This window comes from Pelophylax lessonae (assembly GCF_965119305.1).
Source record: "Pelophylax lessonae genome assembly, chromosome: 6".
Classification (NCBI taxonomy): domain Eukaryota; kingdom Metazoa; phylum Chordata; class Amphibia; order Anura; family Ranidae; genus Pelophylax; species Pelophylax lessonae.
Window position 1 is genome coordinate 165,324,823 of NC_138773.1, and position 20,469 is coordinate 165,345,291.

The 20,469-nt window shown below is 44.0% G+C and overlaps 1 pseudogene across 1 annotated transcript in view; it reads right to left on the bottom strand.

Moving 5' to 3' along the window:
* LOC309558682 overlaps positions 1-19,521 on the bottom strand; it is a 760,318-nt pseudogene extending 740,797 nt beyond the window's left edge. Inside the window, exons 1-3 of the transcript in view lie at positions 19,502-19,521; positions 19,204-19,314; positions 18,380-19,050 (exon numbers count right to left, since the gene is read on the bottom strand). The product of the transcript in view is annotated as an uncharacterized misc_RNA (transcript). The remainder of the gene's footprint in view (positions 1-18,379; positions 19,051-19,203; positions 19,315-19,501) is intronic.
* Positions 19,522-20,469: the final 948 nt, after the last annotated feature.

Sequence of the window (20,469 nt, forward strand, 5' to 3'; positions counted from 1 at the left end):
AAAAAAATCCCTGGGTTAAGGCAGCTAGCTGCTGCCACAACCATGGTATCTAACGTTTATTTACGGTTAGGCGTCGGCAATGGTAACTTTTTTTTAACTTGAACTATTGGTATTAATGCAAATTATATAAACTAGAGCAGAGGGGATATTTTATACATTTAAGATTCTAAAACAAATTATGTCAATATCTACCAAACAAATGTAAATGTAAAAAAAGCTGTTTTCCTTACTTTCTGTATTAAAACATTGCAAATAAAATTGTCAGAACAGCATGGAAACCATCAAAATGACCCCTCTTTTTAGCCTCTTCTTCCCTTCCCCTCTATCTCTACAACAGCTGCCAATCCTATGTTTTCCTTGCCTTCCCTGGTTGACTGAACGCTGCTGATTGCCTGTGTGTATATTTCAAATATCACATAGAACAGTGTTCTGCATTAGGGTGTCCCATATTTACTGTTCTTCTCCCTGATTTTAGATGTGTGGAACCTGCTATGTGAAGGTTTACAATGATCTGTTGTGACAATCATTTTTGTTTACTAAAGGCATCACAATTACATACACACATACACAAAGTGACCCTGTAACCAGGTTACCAGGTAAATATATTAATAGAATGTATAAAAGTAGCACTAACCCATGTTCCTATTATCCTGCTAATTAATTTGACACTTCCTGGAGTGTCAGAGGTTTTCTTAATCTGACAGCAGCATCTGTTCTAAGTTCCCATGCTGGTTCCCCTTGGCCATGACATCATCAGGTCTCCAGGCCACTGCCTCAGAGGACATGTGCTCCGTAATATGCTTTATTCACAGTTATATAGTTACATACAGTATTTACATAGTTAGTGAGGTTGAAAAAAGACACCAGACCATCCAGTTCAACCTATGATGTGTATGGGTGTGTGTGTGTGTGTGTGTGTGTGTGTGTGTATGTATGTATGTGTATAAGTGTTTATGTCAATAGTACATTGTATATCCCTGTATGTTATTGTCGTTAAGGTGCCCATCTAATAGTTTTTTTAAAACTATTGACGCTCCCTGCTGATACTGCTTGTGGAAGAGAATTCCACATCCTTACTACTCTGACAGTAAAGAACCCTTTATGCAGTTTAAGGTTAAACTGCTTCTCTTCTAATTTTAGTGAACGGCCGTGTGTCTTTTTAAAATCCCTCTCACTAAAAAGTTTGTTCCTGGGTTGCCAGGACGGTATTTGTACACAAATATCATATAAGTTAAGAGAGAATAAGTTCAATGCTCGTAGTCTTTCCTCATAGCTGAGATCCTCCAGTCCCTTTATTTGCTTTGTTGCCCTTCTCTGGACTCCCTCCAGTTCCAGCACATCCTTCCTAAGGACCAGTGCCCAGAACTGAGGATGTGGCTGGACCAGAGTATTGTAGAGTGGGAGAATTATCGTTTTATCTCTGTAGTAAATCCCCTTTTTAATACATGCCAGTATTCTGTTGGCTTTGCTTGCAGCAGCTTGGCATTGCATTCCGATGCTGAGCTTGTCATCTACTAGGACCCCCAGGTCCTTTTCCATCCTAGATTCCCCCTGAGGTTCACCCCCTAGTGAGTAACTTGCATTTGTATTTTTGGCACCCATGTGCATTGCCTTACATTTTTCAACATTAAACCTCATTTGCCATGTAGCTGCCCTCCCCATTATTTTGTTTAGGTCTTCTTGTAAAGGTTTCCACATCCTGTGTAGATGTTATTGCCCTGCTTAGCTTTTCTATCATCTGCAAATACTGAGATTGAGTTGCTAATCCTATCCTCTAGATCGTTTATGGATACATTAAACAGGATTGGTCCACAGTGCAGAGTCTTTGTGATGCAATGACTGCGCACACAACCAGTGAAAGCTGAAAGTAAACAGATTCTTATGTTCATCACAGACAGGGTTTAGCACACAAACCCAGAAAATTCTGCCTGTGCTGAGTGTCAGAATTTATTTACTCTCTGCCATCACCGGGAGCGTGTGAAGGCATGCATATGCACACAACTTCTGCAGTGTGATTATAGCAGATTATGGTAACAATAATATTGTTCTGTCTATGTGCAAACTTTGTCAAGCTAGCCACACATTCAGCAGTCTGATTGAAAAATCTACATATACTCGCTTTTAAAATTACCTACAACTGTACAGTGTGAGGACCTACCTACCAAAACAAAAGGACTCTAGCACAGCGTAATTATTAGTAAATCTAAGAAGTTTGCAGTAAAAAAGAGGGACTTGTTTTATTCATCGGCCATACATGATAAGAAACGTATCTGTGTAACTAAAATCTGATGGTTTATTGGCAGTACCTTGCCTGTTTTTGTATTACAGGAAGATTGACTTTCTTTTACTCCACTTTTCACTCAGGAGTCAATTTTATTCACAGTGGTCGTTGCCTTACATCTTCTCTATATATTGTGCTTTATCTCAGCAGTCACAGCAGACATCACAAGTTAGCTCTTCCTGAAGAAGCGGGCTTTGTCCCACAAAACTTGTTGAAGATTTCCATATGAATTTCTCCCCATGAATGTTGGGGGCTATGATGGCAAACCACAAGGTACTTATGTAACTGCAATACATGGTAATTATATGCCATTTGTGCAATCTAAAAAAAATACTTTTGTATAAATAAAATGTGACCTTTTAATAAATCTAAATGGTGTGGTACCTTAAAAATCCTATTTAGTATTAACTTTTTTAGGGGATCTCTCTTTTCCTCTATAGTTAGAGTGGAGAAGTGAGTGTAGCCATGAAGGGAAGAGGTGTGTTATTTGCAAGATTTCAAAATGGAAATAAAGAGAAAAAAGCAAACTAATACAGCCACCCTTCTAAGGACATGTAAGCTGCTCCTGTGTAAAGCCAGGCTTGTCATATGACTTTTGCCTGGGTTCACACAGGAGCGGTATGGGAAACAGCATGCAAATCAGACAAGAATTGCACCACATTCCTTTTCAAATAACATGTTCCTTGTAGTGCAATTTGAGCCCATTAATTTTGTATTGGCTCAAATCACACCGCAACAGTATCAGTACTCTGTATCGGTGAGTACTTGACCAAAAGTATTGGTAATTACAAGTAAAAAAACAATATTGTGCAACCCTAATTTACCCTATTACAAACTGTTTCTTTAAGTTTTAATAAATAGGTATGAATTAAACTATTTTGTTTTATAGTATATATTGGTATATATAGATATACATAGGTTTGCCTTCATATCTACAGAGATAATAATGTAGGAATGTTTATAAAGAATCTCATATTTGCCTGCATAATGATAAGTATGGTATATGATCAAAAGATGTTTGACAAATAATTCTTCAACATCCTTTTTATCCCTCTCTTCTACATTTTTCTCTTTGTTTGTTTTATTTCCTGTGTATTTAATTGTTATTCTTATTTTGTCCAATATTTGTAAGCAGGTAAGAATTATTATTTATTTATTACAGGTTTGCACAGTACATTCAAATTTGTCCCTACGCTTAGGGATCTTACAATCCAGAATTTCTATTCCACATGTACTTGGACAGGACAGGAGCCAATTATCCTACAAGCTTGTTTTTAGAGTGTGGGAAAGCAGAGTACCCATAGAAAACTCACCCAAGCACAAGGAGAATGTGCATGCTCTATACAGGTAGTGTCCTGGTTAGGATTCAAACCAAGGATCCTAGTGTTGCAAGCAAGAAGTACTAATCACTAAACTATTGTGCAAAGTGCAAAGTACAGCATGTAGCAAGAATATACTCCATTCATGTTGTATAAACAATACAGATGGTATAGTTCAATACAATATTGCAGAGAATGGGGGAAACTTTGAGTATTCTGGAATGAGAAGGTACAGAGGGGATTGCGTGGGAAGGGTTGAGCCCCTGGAGCTTTAGGAAAACTAGAGTTTTTGTGGTGCAAGGTGGATTAGAGGCATATAGGTCTTTTAGCCAGTTATCTAAATTAACTACTAGAAAGGAAGTGCTCCTAAGGAAACACAGGAGTGAAAGATGGGGGATAAGAGTCCTCTTGAGCATTTGCTTGCATCCCACACTGTGTATCCCACAAGAGATTGGAGTGTTATAGAGTTTCTGCAGATCCAAGACTCCCAACCCACCTTAATTTTGGGAAGCCTTGATCTGGTTAGCTTTCAGATAAATTGGTAGGCTTACAGAACAAGATTGAACAGGTTGGTGGTCATCAGCAAGTACATTGTTTGTGATGGTGCCCAGCAATACCAACATCTAGGATGTCTAGATTTTTCCTAATGAGATAAGCAAGGGGTTTTATAGTGAGTTTGAATAAGAACTATCAATGCCTAAATTGAGCCTAGAAGTTATGATTTTCACCAATATTAATGTTAAGCAATAATATAAATGATTCTAGTCCAAAGGTGTGCCCATGATGCAGGCTATTGCGGGAAGTCATCAGTAGAGGTTAAGATGTCAGAGAATTTTAGAGAATTTTTTGTAGTTTGCCGTGAAGAAAGAAGAGCCCAGTTTTATTTGGACTTAAAGTCGTTCTAAATTCTGAATGATTTATACCTTAATGCATTTCTTACATTATGGTAAAAAATAAAAATCCAACTTCTTATTCTGTCCGATTGATATGAGTGTTCTGCTGTCTCACAGGTGTAACGCTGAGCGCTCCGGACCCTGCTTCTGGACCGGAGCGCTCGCAGCGTTCGTTCCAGATCCACTCACCTGTGCCCGCTCCGGCTCCCTCCTCCGCTCCCCGCTCACATGGTTCCCGGAGCGTGCGCCCCTGCACCATAGGGCGCGCACGCGCAGGTCGTTTGAAATTTAAGGGGCCTGTGCACCAGTAATTGGTGCCTGATCCAAACCTCCCTTCCTATTTCCTGTGACCTGTGACCTGTTTCCTGTTTCCTGTGACCTGTGACCTGTTTCCCGTTTCCTGTGACCCGTTTCCTGTGACCTGTTTCCTGTGACATGTTTCCTGTTTCCTATATAAGTGACCTGCCCCTTCCAGCCATTGCCGGATCTTTGTTGCCTTGTTGCCTTAGTGAAAGCGTTATTTGTGTAATCCTTTGCCTGTTGCGGAACCCTTTGCTAACGACTATCGCCTCTGAACCTGTGCTGCCTGCCCTGACCTTTGCTACGTCTGACTACGCCTCTGCCTGTCCCTTTTGTACTACGCCTATATCAGCAGTCGGTGAGGTTGAGCCGCTACCAGAGGACACGACCTGGTAGTTACCGCCGCAGCAAGCCCATCCCGCCTTGCGGCGGGCTCTGGTGAAAACCAGTAACTACTTAGAACCAATCCTCCGGTACGGTCCACGCCAATCCCTCACTGACACAGCGGATCCACTCCCTGCATCGCTCCTGCTACCAGTCCGGACCCTGACAGTAAGATCCGGCCATGGATCCCGCTGATGTGCCTCTGCCTAGTATCGCGGACCTTACTACAGTTGTGGCCCAGCAGTCGCAGCAGATCGCTCAGCAAGGTCAACAGCTGGCACAGTTGACCGCCATGCTGCAGCAGCTTCTTCCAGCACAGCAGCAGCCGCCTCCACTGCCTGCATCTGCTTCACCACCGCAGCCTGTGGCCGCCGCCACTTCTAGAGTCCGTCTGTCCATGCCGGCCAAGTACGACGGTGATCCCAAGTTGTGCCGCGGATTCCTATCCCAATGCTCCCTTCACCTGGAGATGTCGGCTGACCAGTTCCCCTCGGAACGAGCCAAGGTGGCATTTGTCGTTAGCCTGCTTTCGGGGAAGGCCCTGGCCTGGGCTACACCACTTTGGGACCGCAACGATCCTGCCACTGCCAGTGTCCAGAGTTTCTTTGTGGAATTCCGGAGTGTTTTTGAGGAGCCAGCCCGGGCTGCCTCAGCAGAGACTGCGTTATTGAACTTGTCCCAGGGGAGTTCCTCTGTCGGAGACTATGCTATCCGTTTCCGCACCCTGGCTTCGGAACTCTCCTGGAATAACGAGGCGCTCTGTGCTACCTTTAAGAAAGGCTTGTCCAGCGCCATAAAGGACGTCCTGGCCGCACGAGAAGTCCCTACCAACCTGAGTGACCTCATCCATTTGGCCACCAGGATTGACCTGCGTTTTGCTGAGCGACGAGAGGAACTGCTACAAGAAAAGGGAAGTGCTCGTCCCAGACGCTTTCCTCGTCTGGCGCCTATCTTCCAGCCTCCACCGCAACCCTCTTGTGGGCCTCCCGCCGAGGAAGCCATGCAGGTGGATCGGTCTCGCCTGACCACGCAAGAAAGGAACCGCCGTAGAGACGAGAACCTCTGTTTGTACTGTGCCAGTACTGAGCACTTTCTAAAGGACTGTCCTCTCCGTCCACCGCGTCAGGGAAACGCTCGCACCTAGTCAACGTGGGAGAGGCGTTGCTAGGTGTGAATACCTCCTCTCCGCGCATTACGGTACCCGTGCGGATTTCCGTGTCTGCCAAGATCTCTTTTGCTGCCTCTGCCTTTCTGGATTCCGGTTCAGCCGGTAACTTCATCGACGCCTCGCTGGTGAACAAGTTCCACATCCCTGTGGTTCATTTACTGAAGCCCATCTTCATCTCCACAGTTAATGGAGAGAGACTCGACGGTATGGTGCAGTTCCGTACAGAACCCCTCCAGATGGACATCGGAGTCCTGCATTCTGAGCGATTGGAGTTTTTTGTGTTACCCCATTGCACCTCAGAACTCCTCTTGGGTCTGCCCTGGCTCCAGCGCCATTGTCCCGTTCTGGATTGGACCTCCGGAGAGGTTCGAAGCTGGGGTTCGGCTTGTTTCGGCAGATGTCTCAAGTCGGTACGAGTCAAGTCTGCACCTGTTATTTCTCCTCCTCCTGGTCTGCCTGAACCATATGCGGATTTTCCAGACGTTTTTTTGCAAGAAACAGGCAGAGGTGTTGCCTCCACATAGGCCATATGACTGCCCCATTGACTTGCAACCTGGCACTACGCCGCCTAGGGGAAGAATCTATCCTCTCTCCCCTCCAGAGACTCTAGCCATGTCAGAGTATATCCAGGAGAACCTGCAGAGAGGGTTTATCAGGAAATCCTCTTCTCCTGCCGGAGCAGGATTCTTCTTTGTTGCGAAGTAGGACGGTACCCTTAGGCCTTGCATAGACTTTCGGGGTCTCAACAGCATTACTGTAAAGAACCGTTACCCTCTTCCCCTGATTACGGAACTCTTTGACCGGTTACAAGGCGCCAAGTACTTCACCAAGTTGGATCTCAGAGGGGCCTATAACCTTATTCGCATCCGAGAGGGTGACGAGTGGAAGACGGCTTTTAACACCCGAGACGGGCATTTTGAGTACTTAGTCATGCCTTTCGGGCTCTGTAACGTTCCAGCGGTCTTCCAGGAGTTCGTTAACGACATTTTCCGAGACCTGCTCTATACCTGTGTCGTGGTCTATTTGGATGACATCCTCATCTTCTCTACTAACTTGGATCAACACCGTGCTCATGTCCGCTTAGTACTCTCCCGTCTCAGAAAGAACCGTCTCTACGCTAAATTTGAAAAGTGTTTGTTCGACCGTACCAGCCTTCCCTTCCTGGGCTACATCATTTCTGCCAAGGGACTACAAATGGATCCTGCCAAACTGTCTGCCATCCTGGACTGGCCTCGTCCCTCTGGCCTTAAGGCCATCCAGCGATTCCTCGGATTCGCAAACTATTATAGACAGTTCATCCCGCATTACTCCACCCTTGTGGCACCAATTGTAGCCCTAACCAAGAAGGGGGCTAACCCGAAATCTTGGCCGCCCCAGGCCGAGAAGGCCTTCAGCGCTCTTAAGTCTGCCTTTGCCACCGCCCCAGTTCTGTCCAGACCGGATCCTACTAAGCCGTTCTACCTGGAAGTAGACGCTTCCTCTGTTGGTGCTGGTGCTTTGCTCATGCAAAAGACTACGAGAGGCAAGTCGGTTACTTGCGGGTTTTTCTCTAAGACTTTCTCTCCCGCTGAAAGAAATTATTCTATTGGGGATAGAGAATTACTCGCCATCAAGCTGGCCTTGGAAGAGTGGCGGCATTTACTGGAAGGATCGGTACATCCCGTGAACATCTACACGGATCATAAAAATTTATCTTACCTCCAGTCTGCTCAGAGACTAAATCCCCGCCAAGCTCGCTGGTCTCTATTTTTTGCCAGATTTAACTTCCGGATCCACTTTCGTCCAGCGAGCAAGAACCTCAGGGCCGATGCCCTCTCTCGTTCGTCTGATTTCACAGGAGAGGAAGTCAAGCCACAGCACATTGTGCCCCCAGAATGTCTGGTCACTGTGGCACCTATAGACTTGCGTAACCTCCCTCCCGGAAAGACCTATGTTTCTCCCCGTCTTCGCCTAAAGGTTCTTAAGTGGGGACATTCTTCTCTTCTCGCAGGACATCCTGGCGTCCGAAAGACTCTACAAATTATCTCCAGGAGATATTGGTGGCCATCCTTGGAGAAGGACATCTCTGAATTTGTACAGTCCTGCTCTGTATGTGCCAGAGACAAAACCCCTCGCCAAAGACCCGCCGGCTTTCTCCAGCCACTTCCCATACCAGAGACCCCTTGGTCCAATATCGCGATGGACTTTGTTACGGACCTACCACCATCTCACGGGAAAACGATAATTTGGGTCGTCGTAGATCGCTTCTCGAAGATGGCGCACTTCATCCCGTTGCCAGCCTTACCATCCGCACCTCAGTTGGCCAAGCATTTCCTCCGACACATCTTCCGGTTACACAGCCTGCCTTCACATATTGTCTCCGATAGAGGAGTCCAGTTTGTGTCCAAGTTCTGGAGGGCTCTCTGTGGACGGCTTAAAATCAAGCTGGATTTCTCTTCTTCATACCACCCCCAAACCAACGGACAAGTAGAGCGGGTCAATCAAATCTTGGGCGACTACCTTCGCCACTTCGTTTCCTCCCGTCAAGACGATTGGGTCGACCTCCTCCCGTGGGCGGAGTTCTCCTATAACCACAAAGACTCTTCCGCCACCAACAAGTCTCCCTTCTTCGTGGTTTACGGTCGTCATCCTCTGCCTCCTCTGCCATTATCCTCCTCCTCCGGTGTACCTGCAGTGGATGACCTGGTGCAAGACTTTTCTGCCATCTGGCGTGAGACGCGCCTGTCCCTCTTACAGGCCTCATCCCGCATGAAAATCCAAGCGGACAAGAAACGTCGGTCTCCTCCTGTCCTGGTTCCTGGGGACAGAGTTTGGCTCTCCTCCAAGTACGTCCGCTTCAGGGTTCCTAGTTACAAGCTTGGTCCTCGTTATTTGGGACCCTACAAGGTCAAGAAGAGGATCAATCCTGTGTGTTACCAACTCCATCTCCCTCCCTCCCTTAAAATTCCCAACTGTTTTCATGTCTCCCTCCTCAAGCCTGCGGTCTTTAATCGCTTTTCCCCCAAGAATCTTCCTCCCACGCCTGTATCCGGTACCTCGGATGTCTTCTCCGTTCAGGAGATATTGGCCTCTAAATTGGTCAGGGGGAGAAGATATTTTTTGGTGGACTGGGAGGGCTGCGGTCCTGAAGAGAGATCCTGGGAGCCAGAGGAGAATATCTTGGACCGTAACCTCATCCTCAGGTTTCTGGGTACCAAAAAGAGGGGGAGACCAAAGGGGGGGGGGTACTGTAACGCTGAGCGCTCCGGTCCCTGCTTCTGGACCGGAGCGCTCGCAGCGTTCGTTCCAGATCCACTCACCTGTGCCCGCTCCGGCTCCTCCTCCGCTCCCCGCTAACATAGTTCCCAGGGCGTGCGCCCCTGCACCATAGGGCGCGCACGCGCAGGTCGTTTGAAATTTAAGGGGCCTGTGCACCAGTAATTGGTGCCTGGTCCAAACCTCCCTTCCTGTTTCCTGTGACCTGTGACCTGTTTCCTGTTTCCTGTGACCCGTTTCCTGTGACCCGTTTCCTGTGACCTGTTTCCTGTGACATGTTTCCTGTTTCCTATATAAGTGACCTGCCCCTTCCAGCCATTGCCGGATCTTTGTTGCCTTGTTGCCTTAGTGAAAGAGTTATTTGTGTAATCCTTTGCCTGTTGCCGAACCCTTTGCTAACGACTATCGCCTCTGAACCTGTGCTGCCTGCCCTGACCTTTGCTACGTCTGACTACGCCTCTGCCTGTCCCTTTTGTACTACGCCTATATCAGCAGTCGGTGAGGTTGAGCCGCTACCAGAGGACACGACCTGGTAGTTACCACCGCAGCAAGCCCATCCCGCCTTGCGGCGGGCTCTGGTGAAAACCAGTAACTACTTAGAACCGATCCTCCAGTGCGGTCCACGCCAATCCCTCACTGACACAGCGGATCCACTCCCTGCATCGCTCCTGCTACCAGTCCGGACCCTGAAAACAGGAAGAAGAATTGGCAGCTGCATAGAGTTTTTTAAAGGTTAAATTTACTGAACACATACAAAGAAGTAAAAAACATATCATCAAAAGTATTACAAAGAAAAAGAACAACGAATAGTCCAGTCAGTGCATATAATACATAGTGAAGCTGCATAGAGTTTGGATAGGTTTTGAAACTTGACCATCTTGGATGGTTTACCAAAGTATGTATCATAGCCTGTGTGCACACAGAACAGCTTGTATTCAATCACATTTAATGTTTTATCCATTTGGTAACATTCTTTATAAACTTAAAGTATATGAACAGACAATATTTCTTTTTTTTTTTCATTTTAGAAAATCTAGGGATTTTTTTGCCATCTATGTTCCCGTGGAGCAAGATTTATTACTCTATTTGTCCTAGTAACTATTCATCCATTCATCAAAAGAAAAATGTTGAATTGACATCAGAGCTATAGGTAAGAAAAATCCTTCAATGGGGACAACTGTTTCTACAGTATGAACTCTCTAAAACTGGAATTCTGTTTTCTTTGGAGAGTTTTCCTCTTATTTTCTGTTGTATCTAAATGACAGGAAATGAAAGAAAAATCTCCACAGCAGGATGGAGACAGCAAAAAGAAGAAAAAACAGATTAGGGTTTTAAAAGGGTTTTAACCATTCTCTATTCAAAATTTGAAAACAAAGTTTTGAATGTGCATAGATTTCCATGTTCATTGTTACATAGTTATGTAGTAGTTGAGGTTGAATAAAGACAATAGTCCATCCAGTTCAACCTGTGTAGGTGTGTGTGGACGTATTCATTCCCCAAACCCCTGAATGTTATGGTCCTTGAGATGTACGTCTAAGAGTCTTTTAATAGTAGCCATACTCCCTGCAGTTACTACCACTTGTGGTAGAGAATTCCACAATCTTGTAGCACTTACTGTAAAGAACCCCCTGCCCAGCCTAAGGTTAAATCTCTTCTCCTCTAATCGCATTTTGTGGCCACGTGTCCTCATGCATTCTTTGCGACTGAACAGTTTTTTTCCTATGCTGATATCACTGTTGAGGTACTTGTATATCGCTATCATGTCCCCTCTCAGGCATCTCCTTTCCAGGGAGAATAAATCAAGCGCTTGTAAGCGCTCTTCGTAATTAAGGTCCTCCAATCCCCTAATCAGTTTAGTTGCTCTCCTCTGGACTCTCTCCAGCTCCAACACATCCCTCCTGAGGACTGGCGACCAGAACTGGACAGAATACTCCAGATGTGGTCAGACCAGTGATTTATAAAGTCTTAGCTTCTTTCCAGGCTGACGGAGATGGTGGGTGGGGAAGGGGTGTGTCTGACTTCTCCCACATGCTTAGGTGACCACTCTAGTTGAAAACGGTACAGGACTAGGAGGAGGAGCAGAGATGGCATACCCTCCATCTGTAATAATTCAACTCTCTACCCTGATACTGCAAGTGAAAACATCTTACTTCTTATTATAATCTTTCATCTCATCCCTGCCTCTTTTGGTTTTTGTGGGAACAGGTGGGTGGACATGCTGGCATACACATGTACGGGTATGTCTGTGTGTAAACTCTCTGCAAATTAATAGATAATTTATCCATTGGTTTGACTGTGTTCCATAGTGTACATTCTACCACCCATTTTGTAATTGCATTTTTATTAACATTCTTTATTTACATTCTTTGGTTAAGTCAATTATATATATTATGGTCTCTAATCTGTCTGTTCATTTGTTTCCTATAATGATGAGCTCTGTGTGAACAACCAATATAGTATTTCAGATGGTTATTTCCATTAGCTTTCGCGACACGACTTCCTCAGTAGGGGACCCCTACTGAGGAAGTCATGTCGCAAAAGCGTAAGACACCACAAGTATAGGGGGAGGAAACCTGGATGGACGAGCAGCGACCCACCAGCACGGCTCCCGACAGCTACTGTTTTTAGGGTGTACGGTCCGCACAAGCCCATTGTGGCGATTCATGTGAGTGCAATTCTGCTTTGAATGTGAATCAATTAAAGGATAATAGCAGTGTACACTTAGATGCCTCATTATCTTTATTCAGATATCATGTCCATGGGATGGTGAGAGATCGATTCAGGAAGTGGTCATATTGAGGATTCAATGCTGGTTTAATGCTTCAGTGAGATCGATTCAGGAAGTGGCATTCCTTATACTGGTCATATTGAGGATTCAATGCTGGTTTAATGCTTCAGTGAGGTGAGAGGCCATCTGGTGGCTAAACGGTGGTGGTGTCACTTGCACTTTTATATGAAACATCTATCAAGCACTTTATTGAATTTTAATCCACGGTTATATTTATATTTTAGTGGACTCTTATGCACTTTACTTTGAATGCACCTTATGGACATTATTTATTGCACTTAAGAGGAATATATATATTGCACTTTAAGCAAGTTTATTGATTTATATGATGCACATTGTCACTTTATTTGATTTTATATAGCGCTGTATACATATCTGTTTATGGCTTCAGACAAACCTGCCGCCCGGGGTTGAGGGAAACCGGGTTGGGTCCAGCTGGTTCTGGGAGGCTCCAATGGACAGTTGTTCCAAATATGCCCCACTTGGTTACACCGATAACAAATGATGTCATTGTTGGGTGGCCGGGAATAGCGAGGTGTAGCTGTCACTGGCCTGCTGGGCTGTGGGTACTGTGGGACGTGGAGGTTGGGTTCTTGGAGTAGGTGCTGTAGCTTTCTGAGTGTCTGCATACTCGTCGGCCAATTTGGCAGCCTCTGGTAGGGAAAGGGGCTTGCGGTCTCTTACCCACTCTTTTACCTCTGCTTGGATGTGGTCGTAAAACTGCTCCAGTAGTATCAACTGTAGGACGTCATCCAGGGTTGTAGCTTGGCAGCTGGTAATCCAATGAGTAGCTGATTGTTGCAGGCGACAGGCCAATTCTGCGTAGGAGTCCTTTTCCAGCTTACGTGAATCTCTGAACTTTTGCCGGTATGCCTCTGGAGTTATTGCATACCGGGCGAGGAGGGCTTCCTTAACCCAGGCATAGCTGTGAACGTCTTCCCAGGGACCCGCTCGGAAGTCATCTGCTGCTTTGCCGGATAGCTTCCCTGCGAGTATGGAAACCCAGTCTTCTGCTGGTACTCGACGTAGGATACACTGGCGCTCAAAGTCTGCCAGGTACTTGTTGCCTTTTGTTATGTGTAAATGTGCATACATCCCCAATCAATGTAGTAGCATGCACCTATACACATCTAGATCCTGAGAGATCTTTACACAAAAGAGGTAGTTCAATCCGCAATACACATTTATTGAAAGGGTTACATAATATATATATATATACAAATTACCCACTAAACATTATTTACAACACATTATTAGTACAAATCCCCTGGCTTATATGATATTTACAAATTACCCACAATAGCCATATTTACAATAACATGTATGTATGAGCATAAAATTAGGTTACCTTTTCACTTCAGGCATGGTGCCTGCAGTGTGTTCAAACACAAAAGAGAGAAGGCATGCATACATTTTAAGTGTGAGAGATATTTACCATCCCCAGTAGTTTCATCCTGGTCTGCAATGCAAGAGGAAGTCTCTCCTTCCCACCTCCACTAATATAGACCCATATCGCTTTGCTCAGAGCCATTCTGATTGGTCTAGCAATCTTACCCTTCTCCTCCCTCTGGGCGTATATTATTCAGGATTGGACAATTTCCCCATCCCCTCTATTGAGCATAACCCAGCCTCTCAATAGCCATCCTCTCTGGGGGGGAGCATTAGTCATGCTAGGTCAGCTGCTGGGCAAATTGCCCATCCCTGAACCGATGATCACCTTCATTGCATATCTAAAGACTGAGTCTTTGAAGATATATCAAGGGGAGTGACATGGCCTTCAGTATTATCAGTATTGCCTTGGACCTAGGATGTCTGGCTATCAGGAACTTAAGTACAGGATGGTACAATTTGGCATATCAGCAGGCCACCTCCCGGCTAGCAGACAGCTTGTCCTTCAAAAAGACATGTTAAATTGGATTCATACCACTGCCTGTCTGTCTGGCTTACACAAATTACCCATCTACAGTCATATAGCAAATATGAGTCTGAAATCAAAACTTTGTACATTTATATCTATTTACAATTACTAATGGAGCTTTATACATAACTCCTCATCATCACAACACAGTAATGGAGATTACACATAAACTCATAAGGCAACAGTACCCATCAATTTCACAGTCCTTTTCGTCAAATGCTTTAAATGCACTGAAGGGAACCTTTCTGGAGTCCCCAGTGCTGCTTTTTGTGTATTTAACTCCGCTATGATTTTCATCACCTGCATGATGATCTCCGGCATTGGGTTTGGTCCAAACCATGCCAGTCTCTCTCGCATCTCCAAGTTCGTGGGAGATTCAGTTTCCTGAACCGTTGGTATATCCATCTCCCAAACGGCCGGTATATCGGTTTCCTGACCGATCGTTACTGCCTCAGCCATGCTACCTCAGTCTAGCTCCATCAATTCAGCTATAATGACCCGCTTAGCCTTGCAGCCTGCACTTTTCCCCCGAACTTCCAATAGTTCCTTTAATGTGCTGCGCTTGAGCCGTGTGTACCAGCTCTCCATTCGCTGTACACCCGCTTCCTTTGGATTCTACGTTTAGGGAACAAAAAGGAAAATCCCGCCGCTGCCAACTTGTTGTGACGGTATCACTGTATCTCACCGCCTTGTAATTCCTAAATCCCCAATAGTTGAAGAATCCCCAATTCGCCAAATAAGAAATCGCTGGTATCGCTGAATAATTCCACACATGAGCCAAAGCTGAATGCTGGAACAATCCTTTACAGGAAGCCACAACAGGCATTCAAAAACTTCAATTTCTTTTATGCCCTGCTTCCATGCAAGGGAGACACCCACAACAAATGCACATTAACCAATAACACAAAGGTTACAATCCACATAAAATGCTCCCCTCTGTCTGTGATGTAATTATGGTACACAATGGTTAACATAATTATCACAGGCAGGAAAAATGTAGTTTTACCCACATGCTGTAACTTAAAAAATATACATCCAATCTTTTTACAAATACATATTCACAATCAATCCATTCGAGGAACAACATATAAAAAAATGCCACGAATCAGACCAGGGGTTCAAAAGTTAGTAACAGTCTCTTTGGCCTGGCTGGACTCATGGCTTGTCTGCCCAAAACCAGTTCTACACAGTCTTTTGTCCTGGAGACAATTGAGAAGTGATCCACTTATCTCCCAAGGACAGAGGCAAGACTCCATTAGCCACATGGTAGCAAAAGACAGCAAAATACATGAAACTATATAACTATGCAGCTATTGCATAAAACAGGTACATTCAGCATATCCCCAGATAGCTTAGATCTGAGCGCACATTATTACTGAATGGCACTCAGATCACATACGTACAGATTCAACAGCAGGGGAAAAACAAGTGTTTCAACATCTGACCATAATCACATGGTAAGAGGCTGGCAAGTAGTCCTCTCCAAGTAATCGTGGCAAACTCAAAAGAGGGGAATTTGTCACAGACATATCAACGAATACTCAATATAGTCTTTTAAGTAGGGAGAAAAAACATGCGAACAGACATAGAAGGGCATCCTTCACATTCACAATGAAGGGGGAACGCTAACTGCTATACTCCTAAAGGTTATACAATGTTGGGGATAATTATTGTGTAGTTCTGGGGTTTATTAATGTACATTCCTGGGGATTTATTACCATGCTGTGCTGGGGGTTTATTATTGTGCCATGCTGGGAGTTAATTGTTGTGCCATGCTAAGGGGTATTTTTTTGTGCATTGTTGGAGGTTAATTATTGTGCAGTGTTGTGGGTTTAATATTGTGTCATGCTGCTGGCTAATTATTGTGCCATGCAAAGCAATGATTACTGTCATTGGGCTAATATTTGTGCCAGGCCCCCTTCAATTCCAAACTTTCCTCTTTTAGTTTAGAAACAGATTCTCAACTTCTGGTACTAAAACGCTGAGGTTTTTTTTTCTACCTTTTCAAAAAGTGTTACTGCAGTAGTTAGTGAGCCAGTGTAATGAATGTAAGAGAATACTTCCCCACTTACAAACAATGTAAGGTGGGAACTTTTACACTTACCAAAAATGTAAGGGGCACTTCCCCACTTATCTCTAACGAAAGGGAACACTACACCATGTGCTATCAATTTAAAGTGAAACTTTACCCAACTAGATAATAAAAAATAATGTTATTTAGCAAGGAACATACATTATACATTAATACCTACAATAAATAGTGTGGTATGTAAATTGTCTCCAGCATTGTTCCTGTTTCTTCATTCTGGAGGCTGCCATTTTGCTGAAGCCCAGAGCCCCTGAACAGCAGTAAAATTTACGCTATCAGCAGATCGGCCTGCAGTGGCTCTGATTTTCAGCACAATGACAAAAAATGCCAAAAATGTAGAGCAACTAAGCACGTTCAAAGCAGGGTGTGACAGTATATTACTGAATTTTAAACAGTATTGTCACTTATTTTACATAGCTATACCTGCAAAAGGGGCCAACCTGAAACGATCTAGCAGGACTTTATGTCCTGACTAAAGTTACAATTTAGGGAGCACTACACATACTACAAGTGTAAGGGGGGACTACACAAACCACCAATGTTACCAGGCACTTTATCACTGACCATGGAGGAATATTACCATATACCTCTAATGCCAAGGGTCATTTTCCCACTGACTACCAAATTAAGGGGGTACAATACTGGCCACCAATGTAATGGGGCGCTACACACACCACCAATGTAAGGGATTACTGCACCACTGACTACCAATAGAATGAGACACCACACTGACTATTAAAGTAATTGGATACTACACTGGCCACCAATGTAATGGGACGCATCTTAAAGTGTTACTAAACCCACAACAGTAAAATCATTGTTGTTATACTCGCTGTGGAACTTAAGGGGTTAATCCTCTGCATTGTGTATAAAGGCTGTGTGATCCTGTCTTCTCTGATCCTCCTTTTATTTCACTGACTCCAACCCATCTCTTCATAGAACAGAGCATTAGGATTCAGGCTGCACATGCTCAGTTTGGTGTGTATTGCCAGAGAGTTATTTTTTCATAGGAGAGTGCATATGATCACCACAGGGCCAAGAAGCACTGTCCAGACAGGGGGTCAGGTGAGAATGAAAACTCCTACATAGCTCTGAAAACGTCTAGCCAATGACGAAACGTGTTAGGTGGAACGCACGTCGTGACGTCACACAAGCTCAGTGGAACGCAAGCCGAAAGTGCCGCTCTCCACCTTGTAGCTCACATGTGTGACGGCGTGGTTTATCTTTTCTATTGATTTTTTTATTGTTCTATTGGATTTTCCCTGTTTTTATTCGCTTCTCTATTTTATTGGGACTGTAACCTTTTGGATTGTCTGGATTGTGTGCAATAAATAACAATTTAAAAACGTTACTGCACTATCTGGATCTTTCTTTCCTTTCCATACGTCCCTTATTGGAGGTGATCATCAGGAGGAGTGTTACTGCAGAGAAAGACATCTGCCTGGAGGGAACGTACCCCGACCCAGAGAGGGTCAATAAAAGCACGTATGGTCCTAGTGTCATAAGACATATAGGACCCCTGCGATCTGGTGAGTGTAAATTTTATCTACCTTTTCACGATGAAACACTAGAAGGGACACCAGGGCAAGAGTGATTAAATTTATCAAGGAGCACCAAGCACTTATCACTTTATTTTGGACATTTTTTGTCAAGAAATCACAACTGTGTTTAAAAATTTTTTTTACTTGCACTTATTTTTTAATTGCACATGAATTTATTAATTTTTGCACATGAACCTTAAGGACTTTTTTTGTGATTGATAATTTTCCAATAATACTTGTTTTTACATATTTTGATATATACACAGTTTTATTGTTACCGTTTTTATATTTATTGCAATTTTACCTCAGCACTATTTATTATTCAAATTGTAATGCATCACGGGATTTACATGTAATTTATCAGATTGTTTACCAATTCATTTAAGCAAGTGCTGTAGGTAATCACATAATTATTGATTACTCCATCCATTTTTGAGAACTACTTTAATTGCGTTTTCCACATCCAATTGCATTGCAGATAGGAGTACCCTCCACTTAGCTGCACATATTCCAAATGCGCACTCGACAACTCGTCTTGCGCGGCAGAGTCTATAGTTAAAAAATGTTTCAGTAAGGCCTTGTCCACTATAGGGCCTCATTACGTTTTCAGCAAGGCCAAATGCCTCATCAGCTACAATGACCAATGGAAGGCTAGGCTCTGTTGTACGTGGAAGAGGCCTCCATCCAGGAATCGCAAAACGGCCTTCATATAGGCGACGCCCCAGGGCGAATTCACGAAAAATTCTCGAATCCCCCTGACTCCCATAGGCTCCAACATCCACACATATGAAGTGTGAATGAGCATCCACCAATCCCAGGAGTACAATAGAAAAATATTTTTTTATAATTAAAATATATTGAACCAGATTTGGGTGGCTTCTTAACTCTAACGTGCTTTCCGTCCAGAGCTCCGATGCAATGTGGAAAGTCTGTTTTGGTCCAAAATTCAGCAATTACTTCTTCCCACATCTCTTCTGTTGGCACTGGCATTACATCTCCATGTAGCTCTTCCCACATTGCAAAGCAGGTTTCACGTGCCACTTTTGCAACTGTTGCAACACCCATCATGAAGTAATGGTGTAGGGATGCAAATGATTGGCCTGTGGCCAGAAACCTTAAAATTAGAAAAAAAATAATCATTACATATACAGTATTCACATATACAGCATATATACAGCATATATATATATATAGTAGATGGATGGGGAGAGAGAGATGGAGAGAGCGAGGAATGGAGAGAGAGAGAGGGCGAAATATATACACATACCTGAGAGTCACCAAGAGATGTTCCTCTGGCGACACGCTCTTGCTAGTGTCCATGCGAGTTAGACGGGGTCGCAGCCTTTCCAGGAGATCATCAAACGTGCCAATAGACATCCTCGTAAAATTAAATTATTTTATCGGGATAATGACGCAGCTGGACGTAGATATTAACAAAATATCCCGTAGACGTGCGTTGAGCCATCAATGGATGAGTCCAGTAGCGGCGAACTCTGCTCCTCTCACGCAATTTCCTACGTTTTTGGAGCCTTAGCAACAGCAACATCAGGATCATTTCCTCACACATGCTCATGTTCGGATCCATCGTGAAAACACCCCAAAAATTCAGCTTTCTACACATGGAAATGGCTGAAAAACATATATTTATGTTGCATTCTGGGTATTTGGGAGGGTCTCCAGATGTCTTTTGCAAAAAACGCCTCTGAACGCAAACGCCGCTAAACGCGTCTAAACGCGTCCAAACGTGGCATGCAAACGCGACACAACAGGCGTTTTTAAACGTCGTTCTCTAGCTGTCAAGTTCCAGTGTTCAAAGGACTTTTTCAAACGTCCCGTGTACATGTAGCCTTATCATACAGCAATCTACATTGATATGATTGTGTGGGGTGCAGTGCACAATGTTTTTGCCCGGAGGGAGAGATAGGAGTTTACTGTAGGGCCAGGCTGGAGAGATTGCTTGTAGGGAAAGCATAGGATAGGAACAATCTGCTTTAATCAGACAGCGATCTACATTGATTTGATTGTGTGGGGGTGCAGTGAACAATCTTTATGCCCTGACCTGAGCCAAGTGAGGAGGAGAAAGGAGAAAAAAAAATGTATCAGTCTGTTAGGCGTGCGGTGCTGCACATTTCATGCAAGCTCAGTGCATATGTGTGTGCTTAATCTGCATTTAAAAAAGAAAAAAAATTTCCTTCATATTTAACTTTAAAGACTGTCAGACAGACATTGCTTTTCTAACCTGCTCTTCAAAAAGCACCAATGTGAGGGGAAAATAATTATTTTACAGTATTTAGGGTAAAAAAATAATTTTTCAGTTTTTCATTCAAATGAGTTTTTTTATTTTTTATTCAATAGCGGAATAGAACAGCAGTATCCAACCTGTTAGGCGTGCGGTGCTGCACATTTCATGCAACCTCAGTGCATATGTGTGTGCTTAATCTGCATTTAAAAGAAAAAAACATTTTTTCCTTGATATTTAACTTTAAAGACTGTATGTCAGACAGACATTGCTTTTCAAACCTGCTCTTCAAAA